The 19,582-nt window shown below is 43.8% G+C and overlaps 1 protein-coding gene across 6 annotated transcripts in view; it reads left to right on the top strand.

Annotated features, from left to right (window-relative positions):
- FRS3 (fibroblast growth factor receptor substrate 3) overlaps window positions 1–19,582 on the top strand; it is a 95,033-nt gene that overhangs the window by 7,718 nt on the left and 67,733 nt on the right. For 4 of the 6 annotated variants that reach the window (XM_073542486.1, XM_073542487.1, XM_073542489.1 and 1 more), the window contains exon 2: window positions 19,374–19,509. The exons of 1 other annotated variant lie outside the window; for it this stretch is intronic. The gene's annotated coding sequence lies outside the window, so the exon portion shown is untranslated. Of the gene's footprint in view, window positions 1–8,394; window positions 8,644–19,373; window positions 19,510–19,582 lie in introns of all 6 variants that reach the window. One more of the 6 variants, XM_073542485.1, reaches the window with a different exon arrangement.

The following is a 19,582-nucleotide window of genomic DNA, read 5'->3' as shown; positions in this document are numbered from 1 at the left end:
GATTACAGCGATACCTCATTTGTTTTTCTTGTTTTTTTTTTTTATGTTTTGTCGCTTTTATGCAATAAAAACAATTTTATATAAAAAATAATTATTTTTGCATCACTTTATTCTGCAAGCTATAACTTTTTTATTTTTTCACTAATTACGCTGTATAGCGGCTCGTTTTTTGCGGGACAAGATGATGTTTTCAGCGGTACCATGTTTCTTTATATCCATCTTTTTTATCGCACGTTATTGTACTTTTTATTCGGCGGTATGATAATAAAGCAATTTTTTTTTTGCTTTGTTTTTTTTTTTTTTTTTTTTAAAGGGGTTCACTTAGGGGGTTAGCGTAGGGGATAGTTTTTAGGGCAGGTCGTTACAGACGCGGCCATACTAAATGTGTGTACTTTTATTGTGTTTTTTTTTTTTTTTTTTTATTTAGAAAAAAAAATATATTGGGGACTATATATATATACATTTTTTTAAATTTATTTTGTCATTTTTTTTTTTTAAAACTATTTTTACACGTGTGTTGTTTTTGTTTTTTACTTTGTTATATTGTCCCAGGGGGGACATCACTGTCTTGTCAGATCACCGATCTGACACTTAGAACAGAGCTGTGTCAGATCGGCGATCTGACAGACGCTGCTGCAGGCTTCCTCCTGCCTGCAGGACCCCGTGGCCATATTGGATCCGGGGACCTGCAGGGAGGAGGACTCTCGGAGCGACGCAGCACATTGCGTCACTCCGGGGGTCACAGGGAAGCACGGAGGGAGCCCCCTCCCTGCGCGCTTCTCTCCTATGCCCCGGTACACTGCGATAATGTTTGATCGCAGTGTGCTAGGGGGTAATGTGCCAGGGGGTCTGTGACCACCCCTGACGCATAGTGCCGGGTGTCAGCTGTGATAATCAGCGGACACACGGCCGCGATCAGCTGCGCTCCCCCCCCCCCCCCCCCCCCCGTGAGCATCGCTGATCGCGTGTGACATAACATTCCGTCCTTGGCACTTGGGTCCCAGGGCACTTGGGTCCCAGGTCACATGGACGGAATATTACGTCCAATGTGGCAAAGGGGTTAATGTGCTTCTTTTTGAGCCACTCCGTTCTTCCCTTGGCTGTATGGTTTGGGTCATTGTCCTGCTGGAAGACCCATCCACAACACATTTTTAATGTCCTGGTAGAGGGAAGGAGGTTGTCACTCAGGATTTTACAGTACATGGCTCCATCCATTCTCCCATTGATGCGGTGAAGTAGTCCTGTGCCCTTAGCAGAGAAACATCCCCAAAACATAATGTTTCCACCTCCATGCTTCAGTGGGGACTGTGTTCTTTGGGTCATAGGCAAAAATTGTCTTCCTCCAAACACGGCGAGTTGAGTTAATGCCAAAGAGCTCAATTTTTGTCTCATCTGACCACAGCACCTTCTCCCAATCACTCACAGAATCATCCAGGTGTTCATAGGAAAACTTCAGGCGGGCCTGCACATGTGCCTTCTTGAGCAGGGGGACCGTGCAAGATTTTAAACCTTTACGGTGTAATGTGTTACCAATGGTTTTCATAGTAACTGTGGTCTCCGTTGCCTTGAGATCATTTATAAATTCCCCCTGTGTAGTTTTTGGCTGATCTCTCACCTTCCTCTTGATCAAGGAGACCCCATGAGGTGAGATTTTGCATGATGCCCCAGATTGATGTCGATTGACAGTCATTTTGTATTTCTTCCATTTTCTTACTATTGAACCAACAGTTGTGTCCTTCTCACCCATTGTTTGCGTATGGTTTTGTAGCCCCTTCCCACTTTGTGCAGGTCTATGATCTTGTCCCTGACAGCTTTATGAAACTCTTTGGACTTGCCCATGTTGTAGAGGTTAGAGTCTGACTGATTGAGTCTGTGGGCAGGAGTCTTTTACAAAGGTGACTATGTAAGACAGCTGTCTTTAACCCCTTTCTGACATCACACTTACTATTCCGTCCATGTGCCCTGGGCCTGTATGACCATGGACGGCATAGTACGTCTCAGTGATATGCTGCGCACGCAGGTGGTGTGCGGCCGGGTGTCATCTGATTCTCACAGACCGCTCCTGGCACTTTTACCCCCAAAATGCTGCAATTGAACACGATCGCAGCATTCCAGGAGCAGGCAGAGGGCTGACTGTCCCTCTGACTTTGGATCAGAGACCCTGGCGTGATGCAGGGTCCCGATCGCTGCCATGGAAATCCGATGTCATGACAAGATCCAGGTTGCCAGAGCGAAGAAACTTCCTGTCATGCGCAGTCCATGATCAGAAAGTCTCTCAGGTCAGTGCAGTAACTTGCAGCACTGACAGCTTCTATAGCATGAAGATGTTGCTTCATCTGCATGCTATAAAAGCGATCAGCCTGCAAAAAATGATTGTGCCATAGTGGGACAAAGTATAGAAGTTAGAATGAAGTAAAAAAAAATAAAAGTTAAAAATATTTAACCCCTTACCTACAATTGACGTAATATTCCGTCCATGTGTCCATGGGCCTAATTACCATGGACGGAATATTACGTCATCGCGATCAGCGGCGCCCACGTGGTGAGCGCCGCTGATCGCGGCCGAGTGTCAGCTAATTATCATAGCTGACACCCGGCACAATGTGTCAGGGGCGGTCACGGACCGCCCCCGACACGTTAACCCCTTGCACACCGCGATCAAACGCGATCGTGGTGTACCGGGGGTTAAAGGGAAGCATCGGCAGGGAGGGGGCTCCCTCCGTGCTTCCCTGAGCCCCCCACGGCAGCGCAATGTGCAGCGCTGCTGCGGGGGGCTCTTTCCCTACAGGCCCCCGGATCCAAGATGGCGACGGGGGCCTGCAGGGAGCTGACTTCCTCACTGCCTGCAAAGCGCAGGCATGAGGAAGTCTGCAGCAGTGCCTGTGACAGATCGCTGATCTGTCACAGTGATCTGTGATGTGACAGATCAGCGATCTGTCACAGGACAGTGATGTCCCACCTGGGACAAGGTAATAAAGTTAAAAAAAAAAAAAAAAAAAAGTGTTAAAAATAATTAAAAAAAATCGCTAAATAAATCAGCAAAAAAAAAAAAAATATTCCCCAATAAATCCATTTTTTCAAAATAAAAAAAAACAAAAACAATAAAAGTACACATATTTGGTATCGCCGCGTCCGTAATGACCTGCCCTATAAAACTGTCCCATTAGTTAACCCCTTTAGCGAACCCCTTAAAAAATAAAAATAAAAAACGAAGCAAAAAATAATAATTTATTATCATACCACCGAACAAAAAGTGCAATAACGCGCGATCAAAAAGACGCATATAAATATCCATGGTACCGCTGAAAACGTCATCTTGTCCCGCAAAAAACGATCCACCATACAGCATCATCCGCAAAAAAATAAAAAAGTTATAGCTCGCAGAATAAAGCGATACAAAAATAATTATTTTTTATATAAAATAGTTTTCATTGCAAAAAACCGACAAAACATAAAAAAACGACCTAAATGAGGTATCGCTGTAACCGTACTGACCCGAAGAATAAAACCGCTTTATCAATTTTACCGCACGCGGAACGGTGTAAACGCACCCCCCCAAAAGAAATTCATGAAACGCTGGTTTTTGTTCATTCTGCGTCCCAAAAATCGGAATAAAAAGCGATCAAAAAATGTCACGTGCCCGAAAATGGTACCAATAAAAACGTCAACTCGTCCCGCAAAAAATAAGACCTCACATGACTCGGTGGGTCAAAATACGAAAAAATTATAGCTCACAATATGTGGTGATGCAAAAACTATTTTTACAATAAAAAGCGTCTTTTAGCGTGCGACAGCCGCCAAACATAAAAACCGCCATAAATCGTAAATCAAACCCCCCGTTATCACCCCCTTAGTTAGGGAAAAATAATAAAACTAAAAGAAAATGTATTTATTTCCATTTTCCCGGTAGGGCTAGGGTTAGGGCTAGGGTTAGGGCTAGGGCTCAGATTAGGGTTAGGGGTGTGTTGAGGTTCGGGTTGGAGTTATAATTGGGGGTTTCCACTGTTTGGGCACATCAGGTGCTCTCCAAAGGCAACATGGCGTCTGATCTCAATTCCAGCCAATTCTGCGTTGAAAAAGTCAAATGGTGCTCCTTCCCTTCCAAGCTCTGCCATGTGCCCAAACAGTGTTTTACCCCCACATGTAGGGTATCAGCCTACTCAGGACAAATTACAAAACAGCTTTTGGGGTCCAATTTCTCCTGTTACCCTTAGGAAAATAAAAAATTGGGGGCAAAAATATAATTTTGCGGAAAAAAATGTTTTTTTTATTTTCACGCCCAGGCGTTATAAACTTCTGTGAAGCACTTGGGGGTTCAAAGTGCTCTCCACACATCTAGATAAGCTCGGTGGGGGGTCTAGTTTCCAAAATGGGGTCACTTGTGGGGAGTTTCAATAGTTTAGGTACATTAGGGGCTCTCCAAACGCATATGACACCCGCAGACCAATCCATCAAAGTCTGCATTCCAAAACGTCACTACTTCCCTTCCGAGCCCCGACGTGTGCCCATACAGTAGTTTTCTCCCACATATGAGGTATCAGCGTACTCAGGACAAATTGGACAACAACTTTTGGGGTCCAATTTCTCCTGTTACCCTTGGGAAAATAAAAAAATGGGGACTAAAAGATCATGTTTGTGGAAAAAATACGATTTTTTTATTTTCACGCCCGGACGTTATAAACTTCAGTGAAGCACTGGGGGGTTCAAAGTGCTCACCACACATCTAGATAAGTTCCTTGGGGGGTCTAGTTTCCAAAATGGTGTCATTTGTGGGGGGTTTCTACTGTTTTGGTACATCAGGGGCTTTCCTAACGCGACATGGTGTCCGATCTCAATTCCAGCCAAAAACGTCAAATGGCGCTGCTTCCCTTCCGAGCTCTGCTATGCGCCCAAATGGTCATTTACACCCACATATGGGGTATCAGCGTACTCAGGACAAATTGCACAATAACTTTTAGAGTCCTGTTACCCTTGGAAAAATAAAAATTGGGGGTGAAAAGATCATTTTTGTGGAAAAAATATGATTTTTTAATTGTACCGCTGTACGTTATAAACTTCTGTGAAGCCCTTGTGGGTTCAAAGTTCTCACCACATATCTAGATAAGTTCCTTGGGGGGTCTAGTTTCCAAAATGGGGTCACTTGGGGGGGTTTCCACTGTTTAGGTACATCAGGGGCTCGCCAAACGTGACATGGCGTCCGATCTGAATTCCAGCCAATTTTGCATTGAAAAAGTCAAACGGCGCTCCTTCCATTCTGAGCTCTGCCATGCGCCGAAACAGTGGTTCCCCCCCACATATCAGGTATCAGCGTACTCAGGACAAATTGCACAATAAGTCTTGCAGTCCAATTTCTCCTGTTACCCTTGGTAAAATAAAGAAAATTGAACCTGAAGTATTTTTTTTTGTGAAAAAAAGTTAAATGTTCATTTTTTTTTTTTAATATTCAAAAAATTCCTGTGACGCACCTAAAGGGTTAATAAACTTCTTGAATGTGGTTTTAAGCACCTTAAGGGGTGCAGTTTTTAGAATGGTGTCACTTTTGGGTATTTTCTATCATATAGACCCCTCAAAGTGGCTTCAAATGTGAAGTGGTCCCTAAAAATAAAATGGTGTTGCAAAAATGAGAAATCGCTGGTCAATTTTTAACCCTTATAACTTCCTAACAAAAAAAAATTTTGGTTCCAAAACTGTGCTGATGTAAAGTAAACATGTGGGAAATGTTATGTATTAAGTTTTTTGTGTGCCGTATCACTGTGATTTAAGGGCATAAAAACTCAAAGTTGGAAAATTGCGAAATTTTCAAAATTTTCGCCAAATTTCCGTTTTTTTCACAAATAAACGCAAGTTATTTGAATGCAATTTTACCACTAACATGAAGTACAATATGTCACGAGAAAACAATGTCAGAATCACCGGGATCCATAGAAGCGTTCCAGAGTTATGACCTCATAAAGGTACAGTGGTCAGAATTGTAAAAATTGGCCCGGTAGTTAACGTGCAAACCACCCTTGGTAGTGAAGGGGTTAAAAAAAAAAAAATAGAGTAAATATTGCTTTTTTTATTATCACTAAATAAATATTTGAATGAGAAGAAAAATCTAAACAATAAAAGTACACATATTTTGTATTGCTACATCCGTAACGATCCGACCTATAAGGCTATGTGCACACGCTGCGGTTTTTGCTGCGGATCCGCTGTGGTTTTGGCCGCTACGGATCTGCAGCAGTTCTGCAGACAGTGTACAGTAGCATGTAAATCTGTGATTTACAATCTGCTGTGCGCATGCTGCGGATTAACTGCGGAAAATGACATGTCACTTCTCTTCTGCGGATTCTGCTGTGGTTTACCATCTCTTCCATTGTAGAGGTGATAAACCGCAGGCCAATCCGCAGGTAAAACCGCAGGTCATTTTACCTGCGGTTCCGCAGATACAAATTCGCAGACCAATCCGCAGTGTGTGCACATAGCCTAAAACTGTCCCACTAGTTAACCCCTTTAGTGAACACCATTAAAAAAAAAAAAAAAAAAAAAAAAGGCAAAAAATGCTTTATCATATCACCAAATATATCGCCAAATATAAAAACCCACTATAAATAGTAAATCAAATACATTTTTTTTTTAATTTTATTATTTTTCCCTAGCTAAGGGTGTGATAAAGGAGGGTTTGACTTACTATTTTTAGCGGGTTTTTATGTTTGGCAGCTGTCATACGCTAAAAGACGCTTTTTATTGTAAAAATAGTTTTTGCATCACCACATTTTCAGAGCTATAATTTTTCCATGTTTTGACCCACCGAGTCATGTGAGGTCTTATTTTTTCCGGGACAAGTTGACGTTTTTATTTGTACCATTTTCGGGCACGTGACATTTTTTTGATCGCGTTTTATTATGATTTTTTGAGACGCAGAATGAACAACTAGCATTTCATGAATTTCTTTTGGGGGGGGGGTGCATTTACACCGTGAGTCCGCGATCTGCCGCCACCGTCAGTATTTGCTCCCCTCCGTCCTGTCGTCTGCTCCCCTCTTCTGCCCTCCGCTGTCCGATTCCAATTTTTCCTGTTACCCTTGTGAAAATAAAAAATTGCGGGCTAAAAATTTTTGTGCAAAAAAAAAAAAAAAAAAATTTTATTTTCACGGCTCTGCGCTATAAACTTTAGTGAAACACTTGGGGTTTCAAAGTTCTCACAACACATCTAGATAAGTTCCTTGGAGGGTCTAGTTTCTAAAATGGGGTCACTTGTGGGGGCGTTTCCACTGTTTAGGCATATCACGGGCTCTCCATACGTGACATGGTGTCCGCTAACGATTGGAGCTAATTTTCCATTCAAAAAGTCAAATGGCGCTCCTTCCCTTCCGAGCCCTGCCGTGCGCCCAAACAGTGGTTTATGACCACATATGGGGTATCGGTGTACTCAGGAGAAATAGCCAAACAAATTTTAGGATACATTTTATCCTGTTACCCATGTGAAAATGAAAAAATCATGCTAAAAGAACATTTTTGTTGGAAAAACTAAAATGTCCATTTTTTTTCCCCTTCCATGTTGCTTTAGTTCCTGTGTTAATAATCTTCTTGAATGTTGTTTTGAGTAGCTTGAGGGGTGCAGTTTTTAGAATGTTGTCACATTTGGGTATTTTCGGCCATATAGACCCCTCAAAGTGACTTCAAATGTGAGGTGGTCCCTAAAAAAAAAAAAAAAATGGTTTTGTAAAAATGAGAAATCGCTGGTCAACTTTTAACCCTTATATCTTCCTACCAAAAAAAAATGGTTTCCAAAATTGTGCTGATGTAACGTAGACATGTGGGAAATGTTATTTATTAGGTATTTTGTGTCGCATATCTCTCTGATTTAAGGACATAAAAATTCAAAGTTTGAAAATTGCAGAATTTTCAAAATTTTTGCCACATTTCCATTGTTTTTTCATTAAAAAGCAAGTTAAATCGAAGAAATTTTACCACTAACATTAAGTATAATGTAATGTAAAAACATTCTCCCAATCAGTGGCATCGATGGAAGCGTTCTAGAGCTATAGCCTCATAAAGTGACAGTGGTCAGAATTGTAAAAATTGCCTTGGTCATAAAGTACCAAATTGGCTCTGTGACTAAGGGGTTAAAGAATCTCTTCCATTTTCCCCCCTAAAAGTATGTGCCCCTGAAGTGGAATTTCAGCGTTTTACACACAGCTCACTGTGCTGTGTCCAAAACGCTGCTTTTTAGGTTAGAAGCCATGCAGATTTACCTGTGTGATTAGAGCGCAGCGTTTTGGATGCAGTGACAATACGCTGCGTCCAAGACGCTGATGCATCCTGATCGTGGGCACATATACTACATATATATTTAGAAAGCATTAGGGTATGTGCATTAAAAAACTTACCAATCTCTGTCTTCTTTCAGGGCTGCTCCAGTCCTCTTCTGGCCCATGTGACCTCCAGTCTGACCAGTCGCCTCACTAAGCTTTGAGTGCGTCAGATGTCACTTTCTTAATGTAAATCAATGGAGCCTTGTTCTGGTTCCCTTCGGCTTAAGTTGAGAAAGCTGCACTACCCCACACAGATGCTGTATGGTCCGGCAAAACTTAAGAGCTGTCATGTTTTCCAGAAGAGGGCCAGAGCGACCGTGGAAACAGCAAGACAACAGCAATTGGTAAGTATATTAATGCTTACATTATGCCACACTACATGGATATTTAGAAAAGATTGAGATTAAATATTTTTTTCCCCGGAGATACCGGTGTTTTTTTTAAATTAACCATTTTAAGTGTATTATCACACTTAGAAGTTTCCATCTATCCCATGAAATTGAGTACCACTTTACTTATAGCTTCCTATTATTTTTTTTTTTTTTTTTTTTAAATATACGGTATGTTTTATTTTTAAATTATAAATTCGTGTTGTAACTAGTCCCACCCTCACCTCCCGTTATAAAACATAATAAAAAAAAAAAAAAATATATATATATATATATATATATATATATATAATAAGACCCTCAACTACGCATGCATTTCCCTATTTAGTTCTTCCTTACCTTCTGGCATTTGGGTCATGTGATCTCGTGACTGGAAATTACATACTTTTATATTCTCTCAAGGTAATTGCCAGTATGATAAAACTGCATACAATGCACCACACAAGTTGCAGCTGTATTTACCCACAGCAGTTCACAATAATTATGTTCTACAGAAAGTAGAAGGCACTAAAGATGAAGGCGGTGGGAGCTCAGATGCAGAATACTGATGAAACTACTCACACACCCACCATCCAAAGAAAGGGTGGTAGCCTAGTATTATATATGCACACGCAAAAGACTTGTGTAAGGCTCCAGTCACACAGATAATATTACAGCAACGGTGTAAAACAGCATCATATAAATGAATGTCCGTGTATAGAGGCTGTGAAAATAATGGACAATTACGGATCCATCGTTATATGGCTGAGAAGGGGGTGTGGAAAACCACACAAAAATACGACATGCAGATCCAATTTAACAAATAGAATTTCACTTTATTGAAAAATAAGGACAGAACAGATAGGTGGGGAAGCAAATACAGGGGACAATAAAGTGCTACAAGGCGCGCCAAAATCTGACAAACAACGCACAATATCAGTTGAATAAATAACTGTGAATCCACAGTGGTTATATAGTTAAATCAATTGGTGCCACCTCTATCCAGTATGTAATTAATTACACTGCACAAGGCCTTAAGGGGGTTTTACACATAGCATATCGCTAGCGATATCGCTATAACGTCACCGATTTTGTTATGTTATAGCGATATCGCTATGTGTGATACTTACCTCCGACCGGGTCCCCTGCTGTCCATCGCTGATCGCGCGATAATGTTCGGCTCCATTTCTCGTCGTCTGCTTCCTGCTGGGCTTCCTGCTGGCGCTGAAGAGTGACGCGTGGAAGCGGGCGGGAGGACGCCAGGATCGCTGTGTGTGAAAGGTGAGTATCGTGCGCTGCGTCGCTGCTGCATCGCTGTGAGATCTTTCTGTGTGAAAGCTCACTAGCGATCATTTAGCGATGCACCAGCGATCCTGACCGGGTCGTATCGCTGGTCGGATCGCTGGTGCATCGCTAAATGTAAAAGGGCCTTTAGACTTGAGGGTGACAAAATTATCACCACTCACAGACCTAGCTGTTATAGTATAAATCGGCCAAGGCACAATTGAAGCCATGTCCAGTCAAGTGCATAGCTAATAGTGACCAGCAACAGGCTTTCCACTAACGAGAGTACCATAAACCCTCGCAACATACCCAGGAGGGTATGTTTGGCCCCCATAAAATAATAAACCCTATACTCGCTTCCCGTGCCGGCGCCATTCTCGTGGTCTGGGGCTCTAGGGCTCCAGTGCTTCTGTTGTGACGCCAGTGCCCAATCAGCGCTGGTGCCACTGTCCCCGCTTTCGGACAAATGGAACATCAAGATATAGTTTGGGCTGTAGCTGATCTTAGACTTCCTCTTCCTGCTCAATTCAACAGGAGGCGGGGACAGTGTTGCCAGCGCTGACTGGGAAACGGAGTGCCGACACTGTGGGGGCGGCGCTAGCGCGGGAAGTGAGTGTATGCTTTATTATTTTATGGGGGCCAAGCAAGAGGCATGAAAAGTTAAATGATTTACCTACAGTCTACAACTATATGTCCAGGTGTATAATGTTTCTCACCCATGACATCACCACGGAGAGAGGGGATCCGCCCTTCAGGGACAGGAACCTACATATAAAAGGGCGGTACCTCTCCTCCGCCTTCAGTTGGGTTCCTGTCCCTGACGGGTGACCCACAGGACGGCGGTACCTGCGCGTTCTTGGAAGGAGTCCGGATCCGGGGCTGACCTGACTGAAAGATGGCAGGGGGGGAACCCTGTCACGGCGGGTCCGGTGCCCAAAGCCGCCACCGCTGGGGCCGATGCGGGCTGCCAGGTGAGCGGGGGGAGACGTCGGAGCCGCCGCTCTGGAAAGGAGGTCGGGGCTCACAGGGACCCGGTAAACATGCGGGCAGCGCCATGGAACAGAGGTGTACCAAAATGGCCGCTGCCCCGGAAATAGAAACCGGCTTCCAGGAACCGACGCATGCGCAGGAGCGCTCTCCCCGGGCAGAGGCGGTGCAGGATGGGAGCAGTGACGTCACAAGCCAGGAAATTTAAAATGGTGGGGCTGTAAACACTCCTCGCTGGAAGCGGTCCTGAGCAATGGGGGATAGCGACCAGCAACAGGAGCAGCAAGCCAGGCAGAAGCTTAAGCAGCAGCACCACCACCATCATCGCAAAAAGGAACGGGACAGGAGCAATGGCCATTCCAGTAGCCACTCAACGCAGGGCAGCATGTCAGCTGCAAGGAGCAAATCGCCACCAGGAGATCAGCTGGTACAGGACCTGACTCCATCTCCCGAATCGGTACCTGCAGCCGCGTACTTTTGGGTGAGTGATCTTCGTGAATGTTCACCATTGTAATAGAATTCCCTTCCCTTATTAGGGAAAGAAGAGCAGGGAATGCCCCACTTGTACTAGACCCCTACCTATATCATGGGAGAAAAAACTCTGTGAATCTTGTACAAAAGAAGTCCTCTGTCAGGAAACCCCGGATTTCGCCTCTGACCTAAGAGCTGCAATCAAATCGGAGGTGCAGAGTGCCCTTATATCCCTTAAGCGCAGGGACAAAACAAAAAAGAAAGACACGATAGTGACTTCCCAGTCGGACTCTTCGACTTGGGGAGAAATCACATCTAAAACCTCGGAATCCTGTTCCTCGGACGAGGAAATGGGGGGGCGTCACTGCTTTCCGCTAGAAGAGGAAGACAAACTAGTAAAAGCTGTAAGGTCTACCATGGGGGTGTTGGACCCTAGGCCCAATAAAACAGTCCAGGACATAATGTTCGGGGGACTGGGCCAGAAAAAGCGGAGAGTGTTCCCGCTAAATGAAAATGTTCAGGGCCTAATCAAAAAAGAATGGGATAAACCGGACAGGAAGAACACTACTGTCCCTTCCCTTAAAAGAAAATATCTCTTTGATGAAGAGGCATCTACATCTTGGGATAAGGCCCCGAAGCTCGACGTAACCGTCGCAAAGGCTTCAAAGAAATTCGCTCTTCCCTTTTGAGGACATGGGCACCCTCAGGGATCCCCTAGATAAAAAGGCAGATGCCTTTCTTAAAGGGGCATGGGAGTCAGCACGAGGTAATCTCAGGCCTGCCATAGCGGCGACATGTACCTCAAGAGCCCTAATGGTATGGGTGGACCAACTTGAAAAGCAACTAAGGGAAGGGATACCAAGGGATAAGATCCTAGATTCTATCCCAGTAATAAGGGGAGCGGCTGCCTTCTTAGCGGACTGATTGGCCGATTCGTCCAAAGCAGCAGCACTCTCAAATGCAACCCGTAGAACACTATGGCTCAAAAGTTGGCCAGGGCACCTACAGACCAAAATTAAATTGTGTTCAATTCCCTGCGAAGGGAAATTCCCTTTTGGGGAGACGTTAGATTACATCCTCCAGAAAGCAGGGGACAAGAAGAAAGGGTTCCCAAATTTGGGGCCTGCAGCGTTTAAGAGGCCCTTTCGGAATAGAAAGTTTTTTCAGAGGAGACCACCGAGGGAGCAAAAGTGGGATGACAGAAGAAAAGAGAGGGGGTTCCTCTTTGGTATCTCGTCCCGAGACAAAAAGCCCTCTGACAGTTTGCCCATGGTGGGGGGGAAGGTTAACCCTTTTCCTTCCAGCCTGGAAGAAAATCTCAAACAATCCATGGATAGTAAACCTAATCCAGGAGGGCCTCAAAATAGACTTTCTCTCTCTCCCACCTCAAAAGTATGTAACGACTCCGTTAAGATCCAGTACGCGAGAACGGGAAGCTCTAGAAAACGAGGTCCTAAGCCTGGTAAAAAAAGGAGTCCTCCAGGAGGTTCCACGGCAGGAAATGGGCAGAGGGTTCTACTCCCCTCTTTTCCTGGTGACCAAACCAGAGGGCACTTTCCGGACGATCATAAATTTAAAAAAATTAAACCGATACGTCAGGAATCAAAGCTTCAAAATGGAGTCGATCAGGTCCACCACCAAAATCCTGTTCCCGAACTGCTTCATGACGGTATTAGATCTCAGCGACGCTTATTATCACGTCCCCATTCACAAAAACTCCAGAAAATATCTCAGGCTAGCCGTCTCAATAAAGGGCAAGGTAAAAGAATTCCAGTACAGAGTCTTGCCGTTCGGAATATCTGTAGCTCCATGGGTATTTGCCAAAATAGTCGTGGAAATGATGGCCCATATAAGGGAGCAAGACATAATAATCCCGTATCTAGACGATTTTTTTTAATAGCTAGCAGCTCGGCTCAAAAATGCCGGGAACAGAGGGACAGGGTGATACTCTACAAGGCCTGGGCTGGCTCCTAAATCTGAAAAAATCAAGATTGGAGCCCAGCAGAGTACAGGAATTCTTGGGTCTTACACTGGACTCAAATATTCAAGAGTGCCGCCTCCCAGACCGCAAGAAGGAGAAAATCGCTCAAATTATAACGAGCAATCCAAAATCCCTCCATGACGTTAAGGAAAGCTATGTCACTGCTGGGTTCTCTCGCCGCCTGCCTGCCAGCAATCCAATGGGCTCAGTTACACATGAGAAACCTCCAGTGGGACGTATTAGCCAACCAGTCAGCAGTATGGGGACACCTAGAGGGTTGTATTACCCTACATTCAAAAACTATTCATTCCCTAGCTTGGTGGGGAAGCAAAGACAATCTTTCAAAAGGGATCCCCTGGGTAACAAAAATAACACACATAGTTACCACGGACGCCAGTCCCACGGGATGGGGAGCACACATGAACAACGAGGTGGCTCAGGGTGTATGGGGAGGTCAAGAATTAGAAGCCTCCTCAAACCAGAAAGAGCTCTTAGCAGTGGGCTACGCATTAACACACTTCCTACCCCTGCTCCAGAATCATCATGTCCGCATATTTTCGGACAATCAAGTCACAGTGGCCTATATAAATCATCGGGGGGGAACCAGGTCCCGCACCTTAATGGACACATCTTCCAGAGTCCTCAAACTAGCAGAGGCAAACCTGCCATCTCTGTCAGCACTACACAACTGAGTCACGGAGAATCAAAGGGCAGACTTCTTGAGCCGCACCTAATTACGGCAAGGGGAATGGGTCCTAAAGTGGTACGTTTTTCGGCAGATTGTAAAAAGGTGGGGGGCCCCGGACATAGATCTGTTTGCCGACTTCAGAAACCAAAAAAGTGGAAACTTACTGCTCCCTAGACCCTAGGGGGAATCCTCTGGCTCTGGACGCATTTATGCTTCCATGGACACGGAGACTAACATATGCCTTTCCCCCGATCATGCTTATTCTGGCAGTCCTAAGAAAAGTCAGGGAGGATGAGGCAAGAATGATATTAATAGCCCCCTTCTGGCCCAAAAGAACCTGGTTCTCCTGGCTAAGAATGCTCTCGGTAACCGACCCATGGATCCTACCGGATCTCCCGGACCTGCTATCGCAGGGCCCAGTGTTACACGCTCAGATAGGGAACCTCCATTTAACAGCATGGAATTTGAGAGGGTGCTGATGAGGGTCAGAGGTTTGTCTGAGAACTTGATAACTACATTACAAAAAAGTAGAAAACCGGTTACGATGAGAGCATATGGGAGGACATGGAAAAAATTCTTATCCACTTCTCGGGTAAAGGTTCAGGACGGGGTCCAGATTGATAAGATCCTAGAATTCCTACAAAGGGGCTTAGAACAGGGTCTGGCGGTCAACACATTAAAGGTTCAAGTAGCAGCTTTAGGCGCCCTTTATAACCATGATGTGGCAGGTAACCCTTGGGTGGCACGATTTATTAAGGCCGCAACTAGATCTAGGCCAATAGCTAGTCAAAAGTTACCATCATGGGACCTGAATCTCATACTGTACACACTGATGGGCCCTCCGTTCGAACCTATTCACTCGGCATCCCAAAGTATCCTGTCATTAAAAACAGTGCTTCTGGTGGCACTAACATCAGCTTGCAGGGTGAGCGATATTCAAGCTTTATCAGCAGGGCCACCTTTCACAAAAATTATAGAGGATAGTCATTTTAAAACCTGACCCGGCCTATCTACCTAAAGTGTCATCATATTTTCATAGGTCCCAAGAGGTAGTCCTTCCTTCCTTCCTTCTGCCCAAATGCTAAAAATAAGGGAGAAGAAAAATTCCACACCTTAGATGTGAAGAGGTGCCTAGTACAATATCTATAGGCCACCAAAAAATACAGGAAGGAAGGCTCTCTCTTTGTGTGTTTCCAGGGACCTCGGAAGGGACTCAAAGCATCTAAGAGTACCCTGGCAATGTGGATTAGGGATGCGATTGCCCTGGCATATTCATCCATTGGAAATACCATCCCGGAAGGGTTGAGAGCCCATTCCACAAGAGCGATGGCGACCTTATGGGCTGAAAGATCTGAGGTATTGATAGAACAAATCTGTAAGGCGGCCACCTGGTCATCACCTTCAACCTTTTTCAGACACTATTGATTAGATCTAGCCTCTACGTCTGACCTGACCTGACCTTTGGGAGAAGGGTCCTTCAGGCGTTGGTCCCTCCTTAAGCTACCAATCTCTGAAATTCTCTCCGTGGTGCTGTCATGGGTGAGAGAGAATAGCTTAGTTACTCACCGATAACGGTGTTTCTCGGAACTCATGACAGCACCCGCTTATTCCCCTCCCCTTCACGAGTGTGGTGAGCACGTTGTCATAGAATCGTAGAGTTGGAAGGGACCTCCTGGGCCATCTGGTCCAACCCCCTGCTCAAAGCAGGTTTCGCTAAATCATCCCAGTCAGATGTCTGTCCAGCCTCTGTTTGAAGACTTCCATTGAAGGAGAACTCACCACTTCTCGTGGCAGCCTGTTCCACTCATTGATCACTCTAACTGTCAAAAAGTTTTTTCTAATATCTAATCTGTCTCCTCCCATTCAGTTTCATCCCATTGCTTCTAGTCTTTCCTTGTGCAAATGAGAATAAAGTTGATCCTTCTACAATGTGACAGCCCTTTAGATATTTGTAGACAGCTATTAAGTCTCCTCTCAGTCTTCTCTTTTGCAAACTAAACATTCCCAAATCCTGCAACCTTTCCTCATAAGACATGGTTTGCAGACCGGTCACCATTCTGGTCGCTCTTTTCTGAACTTGCTCCAGTTTGTTGATGTCTTTTTTAAAATGTGGTGCCCAAAACTGGACACAATATTCCAGATGAGGTCTGACCAAAGAGGAGTAGAGGGAAATAATGACTTCACGTGATCTAGACTGTATGCTTCTGTTAATACATCCTAGAATTGCATTTGCCTTTTTTGCTGCTGCATCACACTGTTGACTCATATTCAGTCTGTGATCTATTAGTATACCCAAGTCTTTTTCACATGTGCTGTTGCTTAGCCCTATTCCTCCCATTCTATATATGGTTTTTTCATTTTTATTGCCCAGATGTAGTACTTTGCATTTCTCCCTGTTAAAAACCATTCTGTTAGTTGCTGCCCACTTCTCCAGTTTATTTAAATCTTTTTGAATCCTCTCTCTCTCTTCTCTAGTATTAGCTATCCCTCCTAGCTTTGTGTCATCAGCAAATTTAATCAGTTTACCCTCAATTCCTTCATCTAAATCGTTGATAAATATGTTGAACAATACAGTGCCCAGGACAGAGCCCTGTGGTACCCCACTTGAGACATTCTTCCAACTGGATGTGCAGCCATTTACGACCACTCTTTGGGTCCGATCACTAAGCCAGTTATGAATCCACCTAACAGTTGCCTTGTCCATTCCATACTTAGTCATTTTTTCAATAAGGATTGTATGAGAGACTTTGTCAAATGCTTTGCTGAAGTCAAGATATACTTTATCTACAGCATTTCCTTGATCCACCCAATCAGTGATACCGTCATAGAAGGAAATTAAGTTAGTCTGACATGACTTATTAGTTACAAACCCATGCTGACTCTGTTTAATCACTTCATTCTTATCCAGGTATTGACATACATGTTGTTTAATAATTTGTTCAAAGATCTTTCCTGGTATAGAAGTCAGACTCACCGGCCTATAGTTGCCTGGGTCCACCTTCTTCCCCTTTTTGAAGATAGGAACAACATTTGCTCTTCTCCAGTCTTCTGGCACTTCTCCTGTTCTCCAAGAATTTTCAAAGATTATGGAGAGGGGTTCAAAAATTTCTTCTGCTATCTCCTTCAGTACTCTGGGGTGTAGTTCATCTGGACCTGGAGACTTGAATTCATTTAGGTTAGCTAAGTGTTTCCTCACTATCTTTCTGTTTATAGATATCCTGGATTCTTCTATTCCCTTAATAGGACAGTGAAGAACAGTTGATGTTACATTTCCTTTCTGAGAGAAAACAGATGCAAAATAGGAATTTAAAAGTTCAGCCTTCTCAACATCCTGTCTTACCATTTCATCATTTTCATCCTGTAAAAATCCTATAGCATCTTTGACTTTTCTTTACTTTTGACATATCCCCAAAATCCTTTATTATTGCTTTTGACATCTCTTGCAAGCCTCAATTCATTTTCAGCTTTAGTTAATCTGATTTGTGCCCTGCAGGTTCTGCAGACAGCATTATATTCTTCTTTAGATATGCCTCCCTCTTTCCATTTTATAAACATTTTTTTTCTTCCTTTTTAGCATGTGCTTAAGTTCTGTGTTCATCCATCCTGGTTTCCTTAAATGCTTCCTATTCTTCCCTCTTTTCGGAATTGTTAACAACTGTGCTTTGAGAATTTCATTTTTCAAGATTTCCCATCCTTCCTGGACATTTTTGTCTTTAAGGATATCCAGCCATTGGATCCCTCCAATTCTCTTTCTGAATCCCTTAAAATCTGCCTTTCTGAAATCTAACCTTGACGTCTGAGTCTTCAAAGGTCTTCCTCCTCTAGTTATCCAAAATTCTAAAATGGCATGGTCGCTACCTCCTAGGGTCCCAGCCACTTTTACCTCCTCAACCATTTCCTCCCTGTTTATAAGGATTAGATCCAAGGTAGCAGTTCCCCTTGTTTTCTCCCTTACCTTTTGGAAGATAAAGTTGTCAGCAAGAGAGGATAAGAATTTCCTTGACCTGTTAGTTTTGCCTGAGAGAGATTTCCAACCAATGTCTGGATAGTTGAAATCTCCCATGACAACTATGTCATATTTTTTGGAGAACTTGGCCATTTGATGCATAAAGAGTTCATCCATATCTTCAGCTTGCACAGGCGGCCTGTAGTAAATGCCTACAATGGTGTCCTTTCCATTGTTCTGTCCTTGTATTCTTTACTTGTATTCTTTACTGTTCGTAGAGTGTTTCCGTTTAGGCACGGTGCTTCTGATGAATAAGCAATACTATAATGTTGTGCATATATTTCTGTTTTACTAACCTGGAGACCCTCTGATGCTCTGTAACCAACTGAAGGTGGTGGAGAGGTACCGCCCTTTTTATCTGTAGGTTCCTGTCCCTGAAGGGCGGATCCCCTCTCTCCGTGGTGCTGTCATGGGTTCCGAGAAAAGCTATTCTGGAGGCAAAAGAACACGGCACTCCAAAGAAAAAGGAAGGCTATTTGGTGCTCAAGTTAGGTAGCCAACCCATAAACATGTACAAAAATACTTGGCACTCAAAAAATGAAGAAGCAGTATATTCTTTATTTAGCATCCAGACAAAAATAGACTCATATCGTATGAACGTTTTCGGTCCAACAACGTACCTTCATCAGAAAGGTCTTTTTAGTTTCTTTTAGAGAAAACTGCAAGAGATACAGATAGGGTAATAGATATCCTTAGGTAGTAGCAAAGTCTATGCTGCTGGTATTATATACAGGCTGGAGCACGAGTCTATTTGATTGGAATTGGATTAATGTGACTGGATAAAGCAGGGCTACAGAAATGGGTTAACAGCGCTAGGGGTGCAGGCTCTGGAAACAGATACAGCGCTTAGTGCCCGCAGGAGGAATCCAGGGTGCCGCTTTGTAGGGATGTCCTCCCTTGAGTTTCCTACAACCAAGATTCTCACAGATTGCAGGTGCTGCCTTCCTAGCAGAGTAAACCCCATGACTTTGACTGTCTAAACTAAAGCTGTGGGCAAGGGCCTATGGATGTCCAACCAGTTGTGCACAGCTTCCAGTGGCTAGGGTTTCATAGAATTTTGCTACTGGCATCCACAGGAGCAAAGAAGGCTTGCTACACTACAAAGAGACTGAGCGGGTCCTAGGTTTCCCAAATTCTACATTTGTTATCCATCCTTGACTTCAACCAGGGAGAAATGTCTGCCTAGGCCTCTGTTGAAGAGCCTAGTTTGGTTTCCTCCCTCTCTGCTGCAGAACATAATTTTTTCACTAAGTGTGTAAATGTATGGATCTTTGTTTTCTTCCTGACAGGTGATATGTGGATTGATGGCATGTAGCCTCTTCTGGCCTCTTCGGTTCCATGTCGTCAAGCAGCGAGATGGTGCAGCGAAGTGGAATTTATGGGCTCTGAATTCTAAGCATATTCTTCATCCATGGCCTCATTAAGGTAAAAAAGTCTTATTAATAGACTATCTGAATGACAAACAATTATTTTGAGGTCATACTATCCTTATATCACA

This window comes from Dendrobates tinctorius, unplaced genomic scaffold (genome assembly GCF_039654945.1).
Source record: "Dendrobates tinctorius isolate UK_male_01 unplaced genomic scaffold, ASM3965494v1 ptg000127l, whole genome shotgun sequence".
In the NCBI taxonomy this organism is placed as follows: domain Eukaryota; kingdom Metazoa; phylum Chordata; class Amphibia; order Anura; family Dendrobatidae; genus Dendrobates; species Dendrobates tinctorius.
Note: the sequence above shows the minus strand (reverse complement) of the source record. Positions and strands in the feature narration are given on the sequence as shown.